This window comes from Cryptomeria japonica, chromosome 4, assembly GCF_030272615.1.
Source record: "Cryptomeria japonica chromosome 4, Sugi_1.0, whole genome shotgun sequence".
NCBI classification, from domain to species: domain Eukaryota; kingdom Viridiplantae; phylum Streptophyta; class Pinopsida; order Cupressales; family Cupressaceae; genus Cryptomeria; species Cryptomeria japonica.
The window spans coordinates 136,405,474-136,432,711 of NC_081408.1; positions in this window are offsets into that span (position 1 = coordinate 136,405,474).

Genomic DNA, 27,238 nt, shown 5'->3' on the forward strand with positions numbered 1-27,238 from the left:
TAATAATTTTAAAGTATGGGCTACCAAGCAAGGACATGAAGATTCCATTGGTGAAGAATGTTGGAAACAAGACGAGGCTCTAGACACAATCATTTTTATGCATCTCAATTGAGTGGCATTTTATAATTCCAATTGACACTTCAAGTGTCATTTTGTATTCATGTTTTTGCATCTACAATGTGCACAATTCCTAAGTCAAATATGACTCTTTTTTAATTTAGTCATAGTTTTCCTAGATTATTTCATTGCACCTCACATATATATATTAAGTTTCTCATTGTAATCTATAATATTTAACCTTATGCAATGAAACTCTGCCAAAGCGAAGAGCAAAGTGAAACTCTGCCAAAGTGAAGAGCAAAGTGAAACTTTTAGTTCATATTTTTTACAAATTTGATCAAATAAGAAGACACCTTTGGTATTCAGACTTTGTTGGACTCATTGTGGTTTATGGTGAGAGTGTTCTTACACCATTTTTGTGATAAAATAAAAGCATTGTGTTGATAAAATATTAAAGAGTAGAATAAGTGTTGGTTTGTAAACTTTGTGTTACATTTCAGCTCTTGTTAAATAGAATTGATAATTAGTGCAAGAGGTAACATTTTGAAGGCTTTTAGCTTCATCTTGTTATTTTGAGATAAAATTAGCTGAATTGTAATAAGATAGCATTTCAAAGACTTTGTGCTTTGCTTCGTTGTCTTGGTAAGGAAGCGGTTATTTGAAGACTTTGAGCTTCATTTTATTATTTTCAAGAAAAGATTATCAAAATTGTAACATGATATCAAGATATAGACTTTGTGCTTTAATTTGTTATCTTAGTACATATTGTGGGTTACGTAATTTTTTTGTAAAAGGTTGATAGGATTATAGTGACTACAAGACTTTGAGCTTGAACATTGTTTTCCCATCTTGGAGAAGCAACAAAGTACTTTTAGCCTTCAAGGAAACTTTTCTTCTTTATTTGTATTTTTCATTTACATATTCTAAGTTATTTCTTTGTAACTTTGAAGTTTTATTAATCATTACTAATCCATATTCTAAATTCTTTCCTAAGAAAAGAGGAGAGAATAACATCTATTCTAAAGAGGGAATAGGATGATGTACCACCCAAGTTTAGAATAGGATTCATAGTTAAATTTGTATTTCAAATAGAGAGAGTAGTAAGAAAATGGGGAGCCTTCCCTTACAATTGGGAGAGATTCAATCTCACACACTGTGGCCAAAACCACAATTTTGTGAACTTGCCCAGTTTACAAAATTCACCCAATGATACATACATATTGTAGTGTCATGAATTGTTACCGAGACAATTTATACCTCATGTTTGTGTCCCTACTTTATCTTGTCTCCCTCTCATCTCCTATCTAGGTGTGTTCAATACTTTAACTCCATTTTCGATGCCATGTACACATACAAAATGACTCTCTGGAGGGTTGTCCTCCTCTCTAGGGCTAAATCAGGGTCCTTGATTGAGGAGGACCATGGTACCTTGTTGTCCCTCTCAATTGTGCCCCATTTTTAAGTGAAGGATGGGACCTATCTTTTTGGTGGGAAATGAAATTGGTTATACAACATGACTATTAGACGTCAGCCTAATTGGTAAATTGACCTAGGATCCCATATATAAAGACATTAATCAATTCATTTTAATAGAGGACTCCAAGCAATCAATATAGCATTCTTGCATCCATGAAGAATTAATGATCAACATTTGTAGATATCTCCAAGGTTGCATATTCTTCATTCATCCATTGTGGAGAAAAATTACATCATTCATATACAAGAATGTGTGTGTTATTAGGGTTTTGTCATGTTCATACCATTTGATACAACATATGTGATTACATTCAAGAAGAAAAACATCATCATCAATAATTATAGATTTGAGGTATACCTTTTCATTATTTGTTTTAGTATTTGCAATATCTCATTCAAGCTTAATTCTTAAATTGAGGTTTGCCTTAGGCAAATCCCTATTCCAATCTATTTCCCTTCTCTAGTGTGTGCACAAACAGGTACAAATCTATGATCTTTTGGATTAGCTTTATTCACAAAGACAAACATGGTCCCCTTTGGATGACGAAAAGTGTAGAGGACCAGAGCGACAAAAATTTTGGTTCCAAAATTTTAGGGGCTGCTTCTAGAAACAGGTCTTAACACCTGTATTTCTTAGATCTATGTTTGTTCCTTGAGCCGATGACTGTAGCTCATTGTTTACACATAATTACTTTAATTCCAATATATTTACCCTAATTTCATAATTTCAATAATTCAACTTAATAAGAGGATAATCAAATCCCCAAGGTGAATCTAATAATAATTCTCAACCCTATCCTTATTTATTTGAGGCTAGATCTATTAGGTTCACTCCTCTTTTAATGTAGTGGTCCCTAAGCCAACAATTAGTGGTTTCTTCTTCATCTAATGGTGGAAACCCTAATTTTTCATCATTAAATTTTGGTGAACTTGAGTTCTTACACACTTATTTCTTATTTGCATTCTCAGATCTGAATGTTTGTGCAATTTAAAATTCAAATTTACATCTAAAAGTTTAATTTCCAATTGAATTTAAAAAATTTAAAGGTTAAATCAACAAAAACCTTAAATTTTAATTCTAAAACCAAGCTTGTGAGTTGTCTAATTTGGATGAATTATTTCAGATTTGATGTTTGAAAATTATAATTTTCAATTTTGCATCCATAGATCCTATTTTAATCAAGTTACATAAATTTAGAGGTTGAAATCATAAAAACCTTAATTTATTTTGGTTAATTGGATTTTTGGGTTACATAATTCACATCTTTTATTTTTAGATCTGGTTTTAAACATTCATAATGGAATTTAATAGATCTTATTTGTTTTCTATTTCACATATGATAAAATCACTTTTCATTTATTTATCATATTCATGTGTTGGATAATGGTTTCTTCCATTTCACTTTACTTCTTTTCATTCATAGCACTTTAGCATATTGCATTCTTAGAATTTCCAAATTGCTTCCTTTTAACCAATTAGATATTAAATCTTTTATCCATTGTGTATGTTGTTTTATGGTGATATTTTTATGAAAATGCATTATTTATATAGATCACATCAAAGATTTTGTAGACCCCAATCCTAGAGATGTTAATGGAAAACCCAACACTTGTACCTCTCCAAGGGTATCTAATGTGAATGAAAAAAAATCTAATACTGCTATCAATGATATCTACAATGGAGAGAAAGCATTAAAGATTAACATGACACCATCTTCTTCTCACACACATACCCCAGAGCAAGGGAGGCAAGGTCAAATATTGATGTTTCCATCTCCTTAGATCCTCCTTATTCTCCTAGAACCTATCATAATCATCAAAACATTTGTAGAGAGGGTGATGTTATGCAATTAATTCATGATATATCTCCCAACCTAATATTAATTAAATATATGGCCTTAAATAATAAGGATCTTCCTTCCCATCCGATCGAAAAGGATATGCATGATGATAGAAAGGAAAATCCTTCTCCACCAGATATTGCTTCTTCATCTAGTTTTCCCTTTTCTCCTTCTAAATACAATTACACCACAAATTTCAAAGAGATCCATTATAATGTGCCTCCTCCTCAATTAAGAAATTCTTATAGGAGTGTTTTTAACATAATATCAAACATAAGGTTTTAGAGGACAAGGACTTGGAAAATTTGCACAAGGAATTAGATTCCCTATAAACCATCCCACACAAATTACAATCGAAGGTCTAGGACATTATCATGAATCTTCTATGGATGATCTCCTTATAATTCAAAAATTAAGGATTATCTTACAAGACATAATACTTATCATCTATCTAAGGGTGCTTCTTCTTCAAACACTCCTTTTTATTCATATTATCAAACTCATGACCATCATGCTAATCATTGTCCATATTTTTAAAAAAGTATGTAAGAACTAGTTAATAATAAAATAGTTAAAATCATTGAGGAGAATCCTTCTAATAAACCATGTCCTAAATCATAATAGACAAGAGCTAATCTTATTGATGATCAAGAGAAGTTAGCTACTAAAATATTTTGCAGATTGAAATATGATAAGAATATTGTTTTTCCTTTCATAAATTTACTAATAAGAATAAGGAAGGTAATTAACATTGTCTTTTTCATCGTAATTGTTCTCATTCTCTCGAAAAGTGTAAAGCATTCAAAAAATATGTTCAAGAACATTATTATATGTCTGTTGGCATTGATAAAACTGGTTAATCCAAAGAACCGGTATATTAGCTGAGATTTGTCATTGATGTCTTAGACTGACTGATGGAGTGGTGTGTCTCAATAGCAATGGTGATGACTTGTAAAAAACATGGAAGACACATAAGAGACAGATGGTCAAAGTTTAATCAGCTCAAGGGAAGACAGACTAAGCTAACTAGTTTGTCACTCAAGAAGATTGGTGTTGAGGTCAAATCTTCAAGTTGGTCATTTTGATGATGATGAAGTCACAAAAGGTGACTCAGGAAAGAAGGATTGAGGGTGTATGCAAACTAGAACCTCATTGGAAAACAAGAGAAGAGGCTTGATGGAAGCACTGTAAACTAACATCAAAGGATGAATTGGTAATGAAGAGCACAGTGGTATACCAATAGACCAATGAAGCAGAAGGAAGATAGGTGGTCACCATAAATCTCATAGAGGTAATCGGTTACACAGTTTCAATGGAAAAAGATGAGATAGTGAGTTTGTGTCAACGCCAAACTAAAGGTTGGTGGAGTCAACTTCAGTTATCATGCAATTAAGCCATGATTACTTGCAGATTTTTTGGTTCACATTTAAAAGATAGAAGTCGACCTAGAAGTCACTATTTTGGGGGATTCAGTGGCAAATTTAGTTGAGTAGTTGGTGAAATTGTTACAGGGCGTGTAGAGCAAGAGTGGGAAGATTTAATTTTGAAATCTACCGAGATCTATGATTGCATTAATTAAGGAAACACCTAAAGGTGACAATAGAGAGTGTATAAAGTGTTTTGAGTTCATACAAAACCTTTTTGATCAAAAATTTTGCAAAGTGCAAATCTTGTGAGAGGCGATCCGAAGTGTAGAGTGAAGAGTGAGGAAGTGCTAAATGATTTAGCAAAGCAGAGTGTGTGTGAAGTAGACTAACAAAGTATAGAGTCGAGGGTATGAGCAGAGGACCAGTGTAGTGCAGAGCAGACACAACCAATGGAGACAGAGTATGATTTTCATTTTGATCTGATCAAGCTATCAATATCTATTCCAACAGATCAACTTCTTCTTTCTTTTTAACCATTGCAACTCAAAATCCCTTAATCGGGTGGACTTTAACAGGCACCATTGTAAAATTCCTCAATCGGGTGACATCTTAATTGATGATCCTAAGAACTTTAAATAGGCTACCTATAATAGGGTAAAGGCACTAACAGGCCTTAAATAAAATCCATTAACCGGGCGGCACTTAATAGTGTCTTTGTAATCTCCTAACAGGGATGGCTCCTCACCGGGTGTACTCCAGAAGAGTTAAATTTTTGTGAGTTTCTGCTCACACCATGGTTTTCTCCCATTTGGGTTTCCACAAGATAAATCGTGTTGTTACTGTGTATCTTTTCATGCATGCATATTCTTCTGTAATAACTATTTATATTGATGAATTTTAAGTTAGTGTAGTCTTGAGTTAAAATGTTTTAATTTTGTAAAACTGGTAAAGTGTTGATTCACCTCTCCCATCTCAGCATCGGTTGGGACTAACAATTGGTATCAGAGCTTTACTCCTTAGATTCAGAAGAGCTTAATAGCTTAGGGAAAGATCCAAGATTATGCAAAAGAAGGGTCCTAAGTTCTCTAAGGAGAATTACACCTTATGGTGTGGTAGAATAAAGCTCTACCTAAGAACCCTAGGAGATCAATACTAGAATCATGTAATCATAGAGTACAATGAATCTATAGGGGTTCTCACTATAGATCAGATCAATGAAAGGCAAGACAACATTGCTACTATGGATTTGGTTGCTAGCACTCTATCTGATAATGAGTATGCTAAGGTTCAAGATCTGAAAAACAATCTATTAGATGTGGAATAAGATAAAGACTTTTTATGGAGGAGATCCTCATGTTCAAAAGGCTAAAGAGGATAACTTGAGAGGAAAATTTGATGAGATGAGGATGCAAGAAGGAGAAAATATAGAACAATATAGTAAAAGAATAAAGGATGTGGTAAATTCCATCAGAAGTGCAGGAGAAAATCTTGAAGAAGATGATGTGATTAGTAAATTATTGAGAACCTTGCTACCACAATATGTCATAAGGGTTTATGCAATTAAGGAACTTAGATCCTTGGGAACAGTTAGTGTTTCACTTGATTTGCTGATCGATAAGTTGACTGCCTTTGAACTATGCAACTATGATAATAGTGTATCAAAGATTGATGCTGCCTTCAAATCTTTTATGATATCTACACCAACAAGGAGAAGAAAAGAAACTAGAAATAGTTCTACTACAAGAACTGGTCATTCTCATGAATGTGACAACCTATTATCTGAAGAACAAGAACAAGATGAGATTGAAGCTCTATTGGCAAGAAGACTGCCAAGAGGAAAAGGAAAGTATAAAGGTAAACTTCCCTTGAAGTGCTTATCTTGTAATAGAGTAGGTCATATTGCATCTAGATGTCCTGATAATGATAGGAAGGATAATTTTAGAAGCTACAAGGAAAAGAGCAAGAAGGAATGCTATCTTGCACAAGGAGTTACCGATGAAGAATCATAAGGATATGATGGAGATGGAATTACATTTGTAGTGGTAAAGGGAGATAACACAGAGGAAAAAGATATGACACTAATCTCTAGTTCAAACTAGTGTGAAGATTGGGTAATTGATAATGGTTGCACTCACCACATGACCGAGGATAGAAACAAATTCCTCAGCATAGAGGACTGCAATGGAGGAATGGTGAGATTCAACAATGACACTCCTTGTGCAATAAAAGGTAAGAGATCTATAGCCCTAAATTATAAAACAAATTGTGAAGATATTTATTGGGTAGAAGGGCTAAAATATAGTCTGTTAAGTGTTGCACAACTTAACAATAAGGTTTACCGGTTAGAATTCAATGAAGGAATATGTAAAATAAATGACAAATTAGGAAGTTTGATTGCTATCGGTAAACAATCTAGGGGTAATTTATTTCACCTAGACACCACTATAGGTAGTTGTCTAATGGAAAAGGTAGAAGATGGTTGGTTGTGTCAGAAAAGAATATGTCATGTTAACTTTGATAGCATAGAAAAATTTAGTAAAATGAAGTCTGTTAGAGGTATGCCTGATATTATGAAACGTGAAAATGCTATGTGTAAAGAATGCCAGCTAGGAAAGTTAACCAAGTCTAACTTTAGCAGCAAATCTTATTCATCTGAGAATGTGTTGGACTTAGTTCATACTGACTTGTGTGGTCCTATGAGGACCAAGAGTTTCTATGGAGACCGGTATTTCATGTTGTTTGTAGATAACTTCTCAAGAATGATGTGCGCTGTATTCTTGAAAGAAAAATCTGAAGCCTTTCACATGTTTAAAGTCTTCAAGGCTCGAGTAGAGAGAGGAATCAGTAAGACTATGAAATGTCTGAGATCAGATAGAGGAGGAGAGTTCACCTCTCAAGAGTTCATGAATTACTATGAAGAACAAGGGATTATGAGACATATGTCTGCACCTAGAACACCTCAACAGAATGGGGTTGCTGAAAGAAGGAATAGAACTTTGATTCATTATGCGAGGACTCTGATGATATAAAAGGATATTCCACATATCTTCTAGAGAGAAGTAGTATGCACTATTTTGTATACCTTGAACTGAATACATGTGAAGAAAGGGGCAAATAAAACTCCCTATGAATTATGGTGTGGATACTCACCCAATGTGATCTATTTACAAGTATTTGGAAGTAGGTGCTATATTAAGAGGGATGAGTACTCTGGAAAGTTCAATCCCAAGAGTGATGAAGGAAACTTCTTAGGTTACTCCACAAAGAGTAAAGCATATTAGTGTTTGAACAAAAGGATTGGTAAGATTTTGGAGAGTGCCAATGTTAGAGTAGATGTGTTCTCTGAGAAAAATGAACAAGATAGCAAAAGTGAACAATAGGATTATCAAGGATTTGAGTACATTGTACCGGTCAAACCTGCTGAAGAGAATCATGTTGTAGTAGAAAATGAGGAAGCATGTGAAGTAGAACCTGCACAACCGGTAGAAGAAGCTCCAAGAAATGAACCAGTATTAGCAAGGTATGTCAGAAACAATCACTCAACTAAAAATATCATTGGTGACAAACATGCAGGAGTATTGATTAGAAGAAGAGAAAGAGAGAATTCCTATCTACTCTCCAAAATTGAGCCCAAAATAGCAAAGGAAGCTCTAAAAGATGAAGACTGGATCAAAGCCAAGGAGGAGGAAATGGAGCAGATTGATAAAAATAAAAGTTGGACTCTAGTGCCCAGAGCGGAAAACAAAAATGTGATAGGAACCAAATGGGTGTTTAGAAACAAAATGGATGAAACAGGTCAAGTTGTAAGAAACAAAGAAAGGTTAGTCTACAAAGGCTATGCTTAGGAAGAAAGTTTGGATTATGGAGAAACCTTTACATAGGTGGCCAAGCTGGAAGGGATCAGAATCTTGCTTCCCTATGCTACTTACAAGAAGTTCAAATTTTACCAAATGGATGTCAAATAGACATTCTTGAATGATGTTTTAGAAGAAGTGTACATAGAGCAACCAGAAGGGTTTATATAAAAATATGGAAGAGATATTGTATACAGGCTAAAGAAGGCTCTATATGGGCTAAAACAAGCACCAAGAGCTTGGTATGAGAGGTTGTACTCATATTTGTTAAGCATAGGGTTCATGAGAACCAATGATAGCAGTAACTTATATCTGAAGACCGGAGAAAAAGGAAAACATCTTGCAGAAAATTTTGTTGATGACATTATCTTTGGAGGAGATGATTAGATGAACAGAGGTTTTTTAGAACAAATGAAGCAATAGTTTTAAATGTCCATGATCGGTGAAATAAAATTCTTCATTGGCCTGCAAGTATCATAGCTAAAGTGGTATATTCATTAGCTAGACCAAGTACATAAGGGAAGTTTTGAAGACTATTGGAATGAATATTGCAAACTTGCTAGAACTCCAATGGTTATAGGTTGCAAGATCTCCAAAAATGATGAAGCTCAAGAAGTGAATGAGACACTTTACTGATCCATGATCGGTAAGTTGCAGCATGCAATCCACAGTAGATCGGATATAGCACAAGTTGTTGGCTTGGTTGCTATATTTTCTACAAATCCAAATGAGACTCATATGGTGGTGGTTAAGAGAATATTTAGATACTTTAAGGGGACTGATGAGTATGGTCTCTGGTGTCCACATAAGGGAGATTTCAATTTAAGTGTCTTTACCAATGTAGATTGGGCAGGGAACATTGATGACACAAAGAGGACTAGTGGAGGTGCATTCTTTCTTAGAGACAGGACTGTGTCATGGACAAGAAAGAAACAAAATTGTATCTCTCAATCCATAGTTGAGGCTGAGTATGTGGCTGTTGCAATCAACTGTACATAGATAGTATTGATCAAGCAATTATTGGAAGGTATCCAAGAAAAGGTTACTAAACCTGTGGTGATTCACTGAGACAACACCAGTGCTATTGACATATCCAAAAATCCGGTGATGCATTCCAAGACAAAGCATATAGCTATCAGATACCACTACCTTAGGGAATAGGTTCAAGACAAAGAAGTGAGGCTGGAGTATATACCAACAAAAGAACAAGTGGCTATTATCTTCACCAAGCCACTACAAAAGGACACGTTTGAATACCTCAGAGTTAATCTAGGGGTGATACCCCTACTTGCATTAAAGTAAGTAAAAAAGGGATTTACATCAATCTAGTATGATTTATTTATGAAAAATCTCTAAGACTAGATTGATAAGTGTGGAATAGTCTAGTTAGGGGGAGCAGTCTTGTAAGTGTACTGAAATACATCTTTGGCATTGTTGTCAAAGGGGCACATATGATTATAGTGTTTGAGTATTGGTAAGTAGTGTTGAGTTGAAGTTGTTGAACCATGATATTGCTAGTGTTAGGGGGAGATATTCATTACTTAGAGAAGAAGTAATGACCGGTACAAAAATAAAGAAAGAAATGAAGAAAGTACATGCAGAAGCAACTGATAAGACAGATTCTGAAGTGTTGCCATAAATGCCAAAGGGGGAGATTGTTGGCATTGACAAAATCAGTTAATCTAGCAAACTGGTATATTTTCTAAGATTTGTCATTGATGTCTAACACTGATTGATGGAGTAGAAAAGGTGATGAATTATAAACAACATGGAAGCAACATAAGAGACAAATGATCAAGGTTCAATCAGCTCAAGGCAAGACACACAAGCTAACCGGTCTATCACTCAAGAAGATCGGTGTTGAGGTTAGATCTTCAGGTTGGTCATTCTAATGATGATGAAGTCATAGAAGTTGACTTAGCCAAGAAGGCTTGAGGTTTTATGCAAACTTGAACCTCATTGGAAAATAGGAGAAGAGTCTTGATGGAAGCACTGCAAACCAACATCAAAGGATAAACTAGTAATGAAAAGTGCAGTGGTATACCGGTAGACTAATGAAGCAAAAGGAAGATAAGTGGTCACCATAAATCTAAGAGCGGTGATTGGTTATATAGTTGTGATGGAAAAAGATGAGATGGTGAGTTTGTGTCAATGCCAAACTAAAGGTTGGTGGAGTCAACTTCAGTTATCATGTAGTTAAGCGATGATTACTTGCATATTTTTTGGTTCACATTTAAAAGGCTGAACTCGACCTAGAAGTTGATATTTTTGGGGGATGGAGTGGCAGATTTGGTTGAGCAGTTGGTAGAATTGTTGCAAGGCATGTAGAGAAAGAGCAAGAATATTTGAATTTGAAACCTATTGAGATCTATGATTGTATTGATTAAGGAAACACTTGAAGGTGACGACGGAGAGTGTATAAATTGTTTTGAGTTGATACAAAACCTTTTTGATAGAAAAATTTGCAAAGTGTAATTTTTGTGAGAGGTGATCTGAAGTGGAGAGTGAAGAGTGAGGAAGTGTTAAATGATTTAGCAGAGTAGAGTGTGTGTGAAGTAGACCAATAGAGTGTAGAGTCGAGGGTATGAGAAGAGGACCGATGTAGTGCAGAGCAGACAAAACCGATGGAGACAGAGTATGATTTTTATTGTTATTTGATCAAGCTATTAATAGCTATTCTAGCATATCAAATTCCTGTGTCTTTCTAACCATTGCAACTCAAAATCCCTTAACCAAGAGGACTTTAACATGTCCCTTTATAAAATCCCTTAACTGGGTGACATCTTAATTGATGATCCTAAGAGCTTTAACCAAGCTACCTCTAATAGGGTAAAGGAACTAACAAGACTTAAATAAAATCCCTTAACTAGGTGGCTCCTAACAGGGATGGATCCTCACTGAGTGTACTCCAGAAGAGTGCAAATTTTGTGAGTTTATACTCACACTGTGGTTTTCTCCCATTTGGGTTTCCACAAGATAAATCTTAGTGTTATTGTATATATTTTCATGCATGCATGTTCTTCTGCAATAACTGTTTATATTGATGAATATTAACTTAGTGCAGTCTTGAGTTAAAAGGTTTTACTTTTGTAAAACTGGTAAAGTGTTGATTCACCCCTCCCCTCTCAGCACCGGTTGGGAATAAAAAGGCCTTGTATAGCTCTCACAACTAATATTTCTCTCTTTTTTGGTTAGAAAGTAGTGCCTTAGCACTTCATTCTCCCCTCATGTTTCTCCTCACCCTATGACACAAGTAGTTAACTTAATTTGGGGCTCCTAGTCTTTAGAGGTGATTCTTTTTCAAAGTCAAATACCTTGGGGCTGAAACATCATTCATTCTTTCCTCTATCTTACCTCTTCTCCCTCACTATTCCCTTTAGGGGATGCATTTTTCATATTTTTATGTCCTTTGTTGCATGGAATAGCATGTCTCCTATGATTAATCTCTCCTTACGAAAGTTAGTGATACTCTTTCTCTCTCTCTTTCTCTTTGAAGATTTCCTCTTCTTTAGAGTTGTATTTTACATATCTTAATGTCTTTTCTGGCATTTAATATTAATTCATGTGAGTATATTGTACATTTTCTTATGTCTAATATCTCCTTAAATATTTTGTAATTCTTCTCATTTTCCCTATTCTTGGGGGACAATGATTTCTTTCTTTTATCCTTACAAGGATCCACTTTTCCTTTGTTGAATGGTGTTTTCTTATGATTTGATGTCATTACTTATGTAATATTCTTGTTTTTTCAAGGATTCTCTCTTACACAAGAGGTGTGTATCCTTGATTACAACTACTTATTAACTTTGTAATGTACATCTATTATAAACTTACACCTCACATTGGGTCAAAACCGTGTCATCCTTCTTCAAGAATTCCTTTCACCTAGCAATAGGAAGAGGGTAGGCATTCTTGTTCTCCTTTCCTTCTTTTGGTAGAAGATGTTATGTTTGTTCAAGAGCTCCTCTTGGATATAGATGTATTTTGAGTAAATATCTCTTCTCCTCCAAGGATCCTCTATACACTTGTTGCAAGACATCTCTTTTTCAACTATCTTATCCTTGCTTGTAAGAGTGTTCCCTTTTTGGCCTGGATTTATGAACATTGTTGCCTAAAGGATGTCTCCTTTGTGTTGAAGGTGTATATCCTTGTTTCTAACTTCCTTAAGACATCAACATAGGGCTATGTTGAAATCTTAATGGGGGTTCATGAATATCACCCTCTTTGTATTATATTGTATCATATTTGTTATAATATCTTAAATGCAACATTTTTTTCTTGAAACTAGAATAAACAATCTCTTACACAAGATGTTTCATTCCCAAAACCAGACACAACATTGATATATATCTTAGATGGTGTGCACATTCCCGAAACCAAAGAAAACAAAATATTACACGGGATATGCTTGAAACCAATCATATTATTTTCTTAGATGGGGTTACACATTCTTGAAACCAGAGCAAACAAACTCATATATGAGATGTTCCCAAAACAAGACTTGCCCTTGGACATTTGCATTTTCCTTATATATCTTAAATAGGTTGAAGCATGTTCAAAAATAGAAAAAAAAACTCTTATACAAGATGCTATACACTTGAAACCAGACATCAGTTGCACACACACACAAGGATGAGTGTAACTAGCCAAACACATCTAGGCTATTCCTACGCTCCTCCCCAACATGAATTTCCCAGAAAAACACATCTAGAATGTGTATCCATGTCTTCTCTCATTTTCCTCTTCGTGGATCGCCTAAAAAAACATATCTAGAATGTATATCCATGATTCTTTTCTTTCTTCTCATGATCTCATAACTTTGATATTTGTAGTTCATGGATGATGTGTGCTCTTGCTCTTTTATGTGATCCCTTGTGTTCTTGAGATGAAATCTTTGAAGAATGATATTAGTGGTTGAGATGTTTTGATATTGAGGTCTTGTCTTGAATTTTGGCTTTTGTTTTGTATGTCTTTTTTCTTTTGTCTTTGTTTGTCTTTTTGTTTTTATCTTGTTTTGTATGCCCTTGCATGTGTTTGAGTGAGTTAATATCCTAAGATTGGGGACTTTGTTCCTCGAGATTAGTGATGTCTTATACTCCTTGTGATTGTGATCCCAGTTTCTCCTCTCTTTCATCTCTCTTTGATCTACTTTATCATGAGTATTTGCATAGTCTCATACTCTCATTAACGTGGGAGCTAAATGTAGCATCATAAATTGTCACTAGGCTAATTTATACCTCATTTTTGTGCTCCTACTTTAGTGTGTCTCCCTTTCATCTCCTATCTATGTTAGTTTAATGCCTCAACTACATTTATGATGCCATATACATCTACTAAATGAATCTCTAGGGAGGTCTCCTCATCTCTGGGATTAAATCATGGTTCCTAATTGAGGATACCAAGGGTGCTAGAACCCTACTCCCCTTCAATTGGGCCCTATTTTTAAGTGAAGGATGTGACATAACCCTTTGATGGGAAATGAAATTGGTGGCTCAACATGACCATTGGAGGTTGGCCTAATCAATAAATTTACCAAGGATCCCATATGAAAAGACATCAATCAATTCATTTCAATAGAGGACTCTAAGCGATAAATCCAACATTCTTGCATCCGTGAAGCCTTTATCATCAAGAATTTTCAGAGATCTTCAAGGATACATATTTTTCATTCATTTATTATGGAGAAAAATTAAATTATTTATATGCAATTATATGTGTGATTAGGGTTTTTTCATGTTCATGTTATTTCATACAACATATGTGATTACATTCAAGAAGAAAACCATCATCACCAACAATTGTATATCTGAGGTATATCTTTCCATTATTTATTTTAGTATTTGTAGATTTCATTCAAGGTTAATTCTTAAATCAAGTTTTGACTTAGGTCAACCCATATTCCCAACCTATTTCTTATATCTAGTCTGTGTAGGAATAGGTATAGAGCTGCAATCTTCAACAATAACTTTATTCATAGAGATGAGCAAGTTCCCCTTTGGATGGTGAAAAGTGGGGAGGACCAAAGCAACAAGCATTATGGTCCCAATATTTCAGGAGCTTCTTTTGGGAACAAGTTTGAACACTCTTATATTTCTTAGATTTAAGTTTGTGGCTCGATCCAACAACTGTAGCTCACTATTTGTGCATAATAACTTCAATTTCAACATATTTATCCTAATTTCAACATTTCAACAATTCAACTTGAAAAAAGAATAATCAACCCCCCCAAGGTGTATATAATAAGAATTATAAGACCTATCCTTTTTTATTTGAGGCTAGATCTATTAGATTCACCCATGTTTTAATGTAGTGGTTCCTAAGTCTAAATATTAGCAGTTTTTACTTTAATGGTGGAAACCCTAATATTTTTGCAATTACACATAAAAATATATATATAAAGGAGATATAAAGAATGCAATGTATATATATTGATATATGAATAAAATATATTCTATTTCTTGATCTATTATGTGTGTATGACATTTTATTTTGATATACAACTAAGATAAGGTCTAAATTACCTTTCTTGCTACATCAATAGGACCGAGGTAGAAGACTACAAGATCAAAAAATTGTTTGAATACAAAACTCTAGTTTTTATCCCTTATATTTCTTATTAACAGGTTGTTCAAGATGAAGATTAGTTCACATGATAAATTTGAAAAGAACAATAAAATGTCGGTTACAAAATAAAGCTCCTAAGTTCATAGGATACTTTGGTAACATGTTTTTCCTTAGTTGCTATAAGGATAACAATTATTAAGTTCTTGCTATTTTTATCTATATTTCCTTAAAAAAAAATTATCTTTTGTTTAACTACTATTGCTTTAGGTGAAAGATTTGGGAATGACAAAAATAAAGAGTTTCATGTGTTTGAAACAATAAAAATTTTAGTGGCTAATATTCGCCAATTGGATATTTTTTAAAATTTGGGAACCAAAATTTAGCTAATAATTTGAACTTTTAAGGTGACCTAAATTGCCATTTCTTTAAAAAAAATTATTGTAGTGTTATTTAAATCATCAGAGAATTTATTTTATTAATTTTTTCGAACTCAAAGATTCGCCTACATTTTATAATTTATTGTAGAAATCTAAATTAATTCACCAATAATATATTAAAACTATTAGTTACTTTAAGGTTATATCAACAATATTTAGTTGCCACCATTGATTTTAAATACAATATAATGACCTTCATTATATTCCATGGTGTAAATTGTACCTATAGGTTGTAATGCTTGTAGGGTTTGAAGTTGCTTTTGAATTGTTGACCTCAATGAAAATCAATGGTCTAAAAGAAACTTTTGGCCCCATAAGTATTACAAATTGTTGGCATATTTTATCTCAAAAAATACAAAGAGGGTTGTTTGATTATTTTAAATTAATGGTAGAAACTAAATAAAGTAGAGTCTACCCCTTAAACTCATTGATGATTTCCATCTTCAGGCCATTACTTTTATATAATTTTTTTTTTTTTTAAATGAAAGGATTTGCAATAGTAATTAATGCATACTCTTATTATTTTCCAATATTTTCTACTAAAAAAATTGATATAAAAAAATTCGCCAATAAAATTAATATTTTTCTTTAGAAAAAGGAAAGATTCACCAATAAAATTAATTATTATTAAAAAAATTAATTTTTTGCCAATATTATTTACAATTTTTTGAGAGAGGGCTTTTAAAGTTATCACTAGTTTGAAAGTGTGTTGTAGATCAAATATTAAAAACACTCATGGAATTAAAATTGGACTAGACCAACGATGCATATATCGCCTTCTTACATCATCAAGTTCACCCATGTGTTCAGGCTACATCTTTGGGTGTGCTTCTCAATGTAGGACCACTTTTATTAATGACGCCAAGCATATATTACCTTATTAAATCATCAAGCTTCATAATTGCATTAGAAGTTCTCTCACAGTCTCTCTCAACATTTGAAGACACTATCTCATGTCCTCCTTTACTTGCATCCAAGGGATAGGCTTCAAATGCCTTCAAATACCAATTACACTTAAAGGAATATGAATCATAAATATCTTTCTCCTTAATTTGCCTAATTTCCTCCCAAAATGAATTGATTGATTACAAGCCAAACAATTGCCCTTATATACACCATCATATTCTAATTAAGGGAAAACCAATATATTTTCCATATCAACTAAATAGAGCCCTTAATCTTTGAAATATTTAATAATTAAGCTTATTTTAAATAAATATGGATCCCCTTATATCAAGGCCCCTATCTCTATCTCCTTCAAGAAATTGGCTTGTTTTAATCTATTAACAAATGGTCCTTATTATGGTTCCACTGACCTGAAGTGATGAGTAGAAAAGGAGGAGAGGGGCAAGCTAGGGTTTCGACACCTATTGATTCAGGCGATGGAGATGAGGATGGTGAGGCAGATGATGAAGGGGGGGGTGGGGGCTCTTCTCTTTGGCCCAGGTTGGTTTCCCTGGTTTCTGCATAGGCTTCTGTGGTTCACAAAATGTGTGGCTTTAACGTACTGAGGTGGGTGGTGTGTCCTTGCCCCTGTTCATGTTTTTGTGCAGTAAGATCGATGTGCTTCCAGCTGGCTGTGGTTATTTGCCCACAGGAGATGATCCTAGTTGGGTGTCTTTGATCTCACATGGCGGTGTTTTGGCTTTGGTTCCTTGTGGCAGACTAGACTTTGGGTCCCTTTTAGGGATTGGAGGATTGTTTTTCCCCCTCTTTCCCTGGTCCTATCTTTTTGGTGGTACAGGTTTGTCCTTGGTGCCCCATGATGGGGTGCAAACTGTTTTGCATGGCTTTCTCTTTCTCGGGCCTATGTGGGGGGATCCCTTGTCCCTTGCTATTTCTGTGTGGTCATGGTAGAGTTTTTTTTTTTTGGAGGGGTTTTGTTGTTTCAGGGGTGAGCAAACCCTTTGATCTGCTCATATTTTTATCCTAGGTTAGGGTTTCCTCTGCTCAATCCCCTTATCTTGAGACCTGGTTGATTGATATTTTCCCTATTTGGGATAGTCCTCTTTCTGAGGTGGAGGAGATTTTTCTTTGCTGGTCTATGATTGTTATGTGGGGGCTTTTGGACTGCACTCTTCCTAGCTTGTCTGAAGTGGCCCTTTCTCCTATGGAGGTAGAGATTTGGTGGTTGGGAGTGGCCAAATTTCTGCTTGCTACAAGAGAGTATTCAAAGATAAAGTTATTCCTTCTTTCTATTCCTATCAAGTTGGACCTCTTTCCTATTGAGGTGGGAAGATGGTGGGAGAAGGTCTTTTGGCTGATGATGCTACTTGAGTTGCTAGTTGAGGCCACCTGCCATTACTTTCATGGTCAGCTCTGGTTTTTTTTTAACCATGCTTTCTAGGTTTTTGGGGGTTTGAGGGAGCCTTCAAAAACCCTTCTTGTGTGTGTCATGAAGGTTAGGGGAGCCTTTCAAAACCCCTATGTGTTTTTTTTTTGTTCCACAGGCATGCTGGATGGTAACAATTTTAAAGGGCCCATTTTGGCCAGTGATGGTTTTTGGTTAAGGGTTAGTTGTACTGTTGGTAAGATAATGACTATGTTACTGGTTATGGGAGCCCAAGAAAACCCTTATTTGCTGGTTTTGGGAGCCAATTTAAAACCCTGATGAAGGTTAGGGGAGCCTTTCAAAACCCTAATATTCTATAGGTTTAGGGACCCTTGTAAAACCCTTGTTTATGTGTTAGGGACACTTTGTGTCCAATTTGTGGCTTGGTTGCTGGTTTGTTGATGTTCATTTCTTTTAGTAGCATTGTTATGTGGGTTCTGGGTCCTGGTAAAATCAGAGTGTTTCAGGTCCCTTCAAAACCTATGGGGCTTCGGGTCCCCTCAAAACTATTTAGGGGGTTTCTGGTCCCCTCAAAACCTATTTACCCTTAACAAAAAACAAATGGTCCTTATTTCATCTCTTTCAAGTTGAAAGGTTTTAAAAAGGTTTCTTGTGAGTAAGCTTGAGGCCCCCTTTTCACAGCTCACCACAAACATTTAACAAAATAAAGTTTGTTCGAATTACATTCCAAGATAAGGGTGTGGCTTAGTGGTTGCCTATAGTTTTTGGAATTGGAAGGTTGGGGGTTCAAACTGCTCGACCCCTTTTTAAAGGATTTTCCAACGATAGTAGTAAAATAAATAAATCCACCCCACATACATTGTTGAGCCTAGTGGTAGCACATGAGAATAGGGAGAAGTTGGTTTGGGGTTTGAATCCCCTAACCAATTTTTTTTTAGCAAACATGCCATGAAAGTAGAGGAGAGCTAAGTGATTCCACATGACACCCATTTATTAGGTTGTGTGGCTCTTTCTTAATAATTATTACCCATACATGTATTAGAACCTAATTGGCCCATATTGTCAAACTATGCCATGTCATCATGCTGATGTCAGCATGTCTAGTCAACATTTGTCTTCACAACTTTGACCCACCATAACTTTCACATACAGACTCTGATTGGTGTGATTCAAGAGACATTGGAATCATCTTGACAAGCCCTTCAACTTGGTGCTATTTTTGTTCGATTTTGAGATGATCAATTTTTGGGGCTTGAGTCTGCATTTGGAATCCCTAGTCATGTCGGACTTGGACCGAGCATAACTTTTGATCCGACCTTGTTTTGGCGTGATTCAAGTTGTGTTAAGATTGTGTCAATGAGCTCCATCCAATGATGTTGGTTTCATCAAATTTAGAGACTATAAAATTTTTAGGTGTTTTAGATCCTCCTAGATCACTCTCTCTCTCCCTATCTCCTCTATTCTCTCTCACTTTTCCTATATGGAAAGATATCGAATATTGGATATCCAATATACGATCCCTTTCTATTTGAGCACCAACATTCAAAAGTGGGGCACCAATAAAAATGTTGGTGCCCATATAAAAAATATGTTTAAATATCAGATATTCGATAGTATCAGATATCCAATACCTGGGCCACACAAAATAGGATAGTGGGTCATTTTGTGCATTCCAACAGTCCTTGCATTCTTTTTGTAAGCAATAAACATGGTGTTTTAGACATACAATGACAAAAATCTTCTTTTTTGAGATTTTATTAGTCAAATTTGTTATTAACAATCATTTTTTAGTATCTTTGTGGAAGTATAATAGGGAGTAACAACCATCAAAGATAAAACGTAAAAGAAAACTTTCAAAAGAGAAAATCAAAGTACATAGATAAATAGATAGAGAAAGTCATACCTGAAGAGAAAACAAGGTACGTCAAATATTGGTGAAGCCTCTACAAATGTTATTTCAAGTGAAGAGGAAAGTGAATATGAAAATGTTGAGCATGATATTAAAAATTAAAATGAAAATGTAGATATTGATATTACAAATGTTGAACATGATATTCGAATTGGGAATGAAAATGTTGAAATTGATATTCAAAATGCTCAATATGATATTGAATTTGAAAATGAAAATGTGGGAATTGAAAGTGAAAATGTGGGAATTGACATTGAAGGTGAAAATGTTGGAATTGACATTGAAGGTGAAAATGTTGGAATTGGCATTTAAGGTGGAAATCTTGAACGAAGTGAACATTATGTAACACTAAATTAAATGAGAAATGAAGACCCTCTCATAGAAGAAAGACAAATTCCAAATTCAAGACTTTCAAGAACCCCAAAATGGTTACTTGAAATTGATGAGAACATTATAGACAATCTTGAAGGCAAGAGGTCAACACAAACTGTTCAATTATGGGCTATGCAACTTTTCAACCAATATTTTATCAATAAGATATTGACTAAGCAATGTCGATTTTTTTTTAGTTGTGAGCAATGACAAATTTTTTGCACTTAGCATGCTCAAGGGATGGCATTTATATGGTATGACACTAAGTGTTTGATTGACTAGGGAGGAAAAACAAGAGCATTCCTAGGGTAAAAATGCCTAACCTGACATGTTGGAACCAATGGTTTTCACCCACGATGAACAAAATGAGAATTACCTGCTCTATTATAGCTTTTCATTGAATACATCCATCAATTTTTTAATCAGCTAAAAAATAGCTGCCTGAGGAAAATGACTTCGAATCTTGAAAATTTGAGAGAGGTTATTGTAGAGGGACCTTAGGTGACCCTATAGGTTTAGATGGGTCATTTGCAAGTGTCATGGACTTTGATACACAACCTATCAAAGTTTTATATTTTTTTGCACTTAGAGCACTCAAGGGACAACACTACTATGGTATAAGCTCTATCCTTGTTGATTTGAGGCTAGATCTACTAATTTCACCCCTATTTTAATGTAGGGGTCCCTAAGTTTAAATATTACTGGTTTTTGCTTTAATAGTGGAAACCCTAATATTTTGCCATTACATATACAAATATATATAAAGGAGATATAAAGAATGCAATGTATATATTAATATATGAATAAAAAATATTCTAATTGTTGGTCTATTATGTGTGTATGACATTTTATTTTGATATGCAACTAAGATAAGGTCTAAATTACCTTTCTTGCTAAATAAAGAGGACTGAGATAGAAGACTACAATATCAAAAATCCTTTGAATACAGAACTGTAATTTTTATCCCCTATATTTCTTATTAACAAGTTGCTCAAGATGAAGATTAGTTCATAGGATAAATTTAAAAATAATAATGAAATGTCGGTTACAAAATAAAGCTCCTAAGTTCATAGGATACTTTGGTAACATATTTTTCCTTAGTTGCTAGGATAACATTTATTAAGTTCTTGTTATTTTTTTATCTTTATTTCCTTAAAAAAAAAATCATCTTTTGTTTAACTACTATTGCTTTAGGTGAAAGATTTGGGAATGACAAAAATAAAGAGTTTCATGTGTTTGAAAAAATGGAGTCTTTAGTGGCTAATATTCGCCAATTGGATATTTTTTGAAATTTGGGAACCCAAATTTAGCTAATAAGTTCAACTTTTAAGGTGACCTAAATTGCCATATCTTTAAAAAAATTATTTTAATGTTATTTAAATCATCAAAGAATTTATTTTATTAAATTTGCAATACATGATTGGATCAAATTCACCAACATTTTATAATTTATTGTAGAAATCTAAATTAATTCACCAACAATATATTCAAATTATTAGTTACTTTAAGGTTATATCAAGAATATTTAGTTGCCATCATTTATTTAAAATATAATATAATAACCTTCATTGTATTCCATGATGTAAATTATAGCTATAGGTTATAATGCTCATAGGGTTTGAAGTTGTTTTTCAATTCTTGACCTCAATGAAAATCAATGGTCTAAAAGAATTTTTTGGCTGCATAAGTATTACAAATTGTTGGTATATTTTATCTGACAAAATACAAAGAGGGTTGTTATATTATTTTAAATTAATGGTAGAAAATAAATAAAGTAGAGTCTACCCTTTAAAATCATTGATGATTTCCATCTTTAGGCCATTACTTTAATATAAAAAAATATTTTTTTAAATGAAAGGATTTGCAATAGTAATTAATGCATACTCTTATTATTTTCCAATATTTTCTACTAGAAATTTTGATATATAAAATTTCACCAATAAAATTAATATTTTTCTTTAGAAAAAGGAAAAATTTGCTAATAAAAATAATAATTATTAAAAATATATTCGCCAACATTGTATACAATTTTTTGAGAGGGGGCTTTTAAAGTTATCACTAGTTTGAAAGTGTGTTGTAGATCAAATATTAGAAAGACTCATGGAATTAAAATTGGACTAGGCCAACAATGCATGTGAGGAAATGAAAACAAATTTGGAAGCACAAAACCTAGAAAGGATAAATTAGGGATACACAAGTTGCAAAAGGTAGGATGTATTGGGTTGATGTTTGGATCGTGTTCAACAAAGTAGTTTTTTTTCCTTAAAGACAATAGTTTAACACTTCAATTAATAATTTTTATGCTCAATTTGATACATTATGGGAAGTATGCTAGGGAGTTACTAATTTGACCCAAATTTGAGTTCAAATTTTGGAAGATCTCAAGTTATTTTTATCTTTTTCAAAAATAACTAGCTAGAAGAATGAATGACTTGAGAGTTTGAAATAACTCCTAAAAATATGTACACATGAGATTAAGTTAATATTATATTATTTGTTGTGAACATTTATATAAAAATATACCTCTTATATACTAGAATTTTTGTAGGAAATGTATATATTATCTATATTTCCTTTCAAAACAATTGCTTCTTCTTTTTTTAAACATTATTTCCTTAGGTGAGAGATTGAGACATTAAAAAAATAAAGAGTTTCATGTGTTTTAATGTGCATCTCAAATCAAATATTAACAAAACTCATGGAAATTATAGTGAAGGAAGCTAAGAAGATGTATGAAGTGTTGAAAACTATTGAAAACACAAAATGTAGAAATAGAAAATTAGGGCTACACAACTAGAAAAAGATAAGAGTTTTGGGGTTGATGCCTAGATGCTTTGGAATAAAGTGGAGCTATTGATTAAATATAATATTTTGACACACAATTTAACAAGTTACCTCCTCTACATACAACTTAGTTGCATTCCTAGAAAAATTAATATCCCATCATAGGAAAATTAGATTCCTCCATCAAGGACACTACCCACTTCATAGTATTTGTCAAATATAAAAAAATATATAGCAATGACCAATTAGGAAGATTTTCTATATATAAGATTAACAATGAAGTGGCCCCTCTTGGTTGAATTATGCTTATGATACACTTTTTTTTTCAAGTGTTATCTATGAACAAGTAGACGGTGTAGCTATGGGTTCTTATATTTCTCCCATTATAGCTAGCTTCTATATGGAGAAATTTTAAGAACTCACCCTCCACTTCTTCCTACTTAAACCTAGGTGGTGGAAATATCATGTGGATGACACCAACATTTATTGGTTTAAAAGACAAAAGAATAGAATATTTGAATGCTCACCTAAAAATTTTATCCCCTTGTATCTCTTGACATTTTTATCATCAAAAAAATAGATCAAACCTTATGTCAGGACATCTTTCATAAATACATTGACACTAACCTCTACCTTCACTCTTCTTCCTACAATAACCCTACATAAAAAGTAAGCATTCTCAAATCCTTAACCATGAGCAAATTTTGTACCTGTGATGAAGATAAGTTATACCAATAAGTGACATATCTTTGCAAGGTATTCCTATTGAATCATTATTGTAGACACCTAAAACTGGCACAACTAATCAAATGGATTTTACTCATTAAAATCACCTATTAATTAAGTTAAGATTTAATTAATATTCATATTCTTCTAATTGACCTTTTTAATTAAATTAAGATTTAATTAATATATCCTTCTTCTATCTAAGCCATTTAATTAAATACCCCCACCCCTTCTAGCTATTTTAATTAAATTCACATTTAATTAAAAATGTCAATTTATTCCCTTTCCCATTTTAATTAAATCTACATTAAATTAAAATCCCCTTTGCATCTAAATAAATCAAAAAATATTTGTAAATCCCCCCTCTTGCAAAATCCTACAAATGCAAGTTGCATCCCTTTTGGCTAAATTAAATTATTTTAATTTAACTAAAATTCTTATTTTCCCTCACCCACTTGCAAAATCCTACATATCCCACTTGCATCCTAATCATCCTTCTAGAACCTATCTAAACCCTTTATTATTCTAATTAGTCCATTTTGTTTCTTTCTAGGTTGCTCACACATGTGTGAGCACATATCCCCTTCTCCCAAGGGGGGACCACACTTATGGGACCACATTCACTTTTCATCCCACTCCCCTTTGTGAAACTTGTCACAAGGCTAGCCTTAAAAATATGGGACCATACTTGTGGGACCACATTGATCCTCACCTTCTCCCCTTTGTGACATTTGTCACAAGGCTAAGCCTTTCAACTTGGGACCACATTCCTCCTTCAAACTTGACCATCCATTTCTAGGCCTTCAACTCTTTAAATTGAACCCTTATCTCTTATAAATGGATCCACTTTTTATGCATCCTTATTATGGTTATTTTTTTGGTTATCAAGGAGTTCTCATTGTGCCTCTCTCAAGGATTAGGCCATTTTAATTGCATCATATCTAGATTTTCTCATATGTTAGATTAATCATTTAGCCTAATTGCACATCATTTCATAACATTATTATCTTCATCTTAGATTAAATAGATCTTATAATTTGATCATCTAACTAAGATCTTAGTTGCATTCCATTTAGATCTTATAATTATTCATATCTCTCATTCTTTAGGTAGTCATCCTAGAGATCAAGTGCTCTTCCAAGCTGAGAGCCACCTTGATTTGAAGGATCCTTAGAGACAGAGGAACATGAGATGCACTTAGAGTTCTTGATTTTGAAGCTAGCTAGATTAGTTTATTTTAGATTTCTAACTCTAACATAATGTTTCATTTGTGTGCTTGCTTGTTGTTTTCTCCTCTTGCAAGTTGATTCCACAATTTGGACCTCACATTTTGGCACCCACCGTATCATACCCAAAACTTTGTGACTAGACATCGAGGAGCATTTTTCTAATACATTGCTTGCAAGTTGTGGGAAGGTTGATGTAGAGAGTCTTAGAGCTAGATCCAATACACCTTCTGATAGTTCTGATACTTAATGTTAAGTACATATCCAATAGCTAACAAGATGAGAGGGTGGGGGTGAATCATACAAACTTAATCTTCCATAGAAACAATAGATTCAACCTCGGTAACATACACTTCAGTAATATAACCAAAACTGCTAAATATGCAAACTCAAAAGCATATAAACATCATAAAACTCATAACACCAGATTTAATGTGGAAACCCAAATAGGGAAAAATCACTGTGGGATTTCGGACCCACTAAGAAATATACTCTTCTAGAGTATGCTCGGTTAAAAGCAAATCCTGTTAAAGATTACAAAGACATTGCTAGATGTGACCCGGTTAAGGGATTTCCCTTAGATCTACTAGGATCTTCACCTTGTTAGAAGTGACCTTGTTAAAGGATTTCAAACACTCAATCAGAATGTCACCTTGCTAGAGGGTTTTACAAATAAGACTGTTAAGTCCACTCGATTAAGAGATTTTCTGTCACTTCACAAAATAACAGTAATAAAAATCTATCGGCAACTTCACATCTAAAATGCTAAAGTAGATTCTTATTTGCTCAATACAATAGGACTTATCTTGTCCATCTGTTGGGCTCTATACTCTGTTATTCAAACAGGTCTTCAAGCTTTTGTGCTCGGTAATCACTATGTAGCATCCCTATGCATACACTTGCCCGCATACATTGTTTATGAATAGTTCCTTATTTATAAACAATTGCTAACCGCTTAATCTCCTTGATCACATTTCCCATGATCGATCATAGCCATCAGATCTTCAAACTTGACCAGGTTCAATATATCCTTCGATTTGAAAAATGTTTTACCCCACCTTGGAACTTGCATACATTTCTTAGAACTTGTGCTAGGGTAATGCGGTTCAATCTGTGCTGTAGATCATCCTGCCGATTTTCTTTTTCCATAGATTCTTTAACAAACTTCATGCATGACATACCAATCATTTAAATAGTTCCAGCTCACCAGCTTCCTTCATTAAATAATGCTTATAATCATTTAATGCCTTTTGTTACTACTCGATTGCAACTCGGTAACTACTAAACTTCACTCGGTAGACATTTCGCCTTCATTAACCAATAGTGATAACCTTAGGGTTTACCGACTAGGTTCTTTGCTTGGCAACATAGTATAGTATTAACCTTACAATCAACAACATATGTAGGATATCAAAACAATCTAAACATCATGATCTCATCATTGTCTAACTCGGTAATAGTTGCCCATTGAATAACTTATTTCTCCCCTTATTCATCACATTCTTTCTATGTCTTTTACTGACATCTTTATACTCATAAAATCATACTTCTTAAGATAAGGCAACATCATACTAAATTAAAAAATCAATTTCTTGACATCAATGACAAAATAATAATATTAAGACAGTAAACATCCTTAATCAGTTAGATCCATAGTCATCAACAACCTTCTCAATATCCTAATTGAAATGCCAACAATCTCCCTTTGTTTGTTATAATGCCAACAATCTCCCCCTTTGGCATTGATGGCAAAACCAATTGATTTGACCTATTCGCTTTGGATTGCTGTGAGATTTTGAAATGCTGAAATGCTCTCCCCCTGTTATTAGTCTTCTCCCCCATACATTAGTCTTCTCCTCTTTTCTCCAATCTTCTCCCCCTTTGTCAACAATGCCACAAAGTAAAGAACTAAAACATAATTTCTTCCTGTATGAAGTGATTTCTTGTTGTTGTGTGTCAACTTAGTTTCGGTTAGAGCATTATGTCTTCAATTCCCATTCCCTGTATTTTTTCCTGCACACCTTTAGAAAGCATCCAAAAGTGTGTCAATCAACATCAACTCCTAAAAGATATTCTATAGAGTCATCGAATTGATGCTTTCACCGAACTCGGTCAGTGAGTGGAAGATAGGGGTAGGACCCCTAACTTACTTCTGAGATACTCAAAAGTGTCTCTTGGTAGTGGCTTGGTGAAGATATCTACGATTTGTTCCTTTGTGCTAACATACTCCAACACCAATTTCTTCTCTTGAGCTTCTTCTCTAAGATAATGATATTTGATAGAGATGTGCTTAGTCTTAGAGTGCATAATACTATTCTTTGAAATCTTA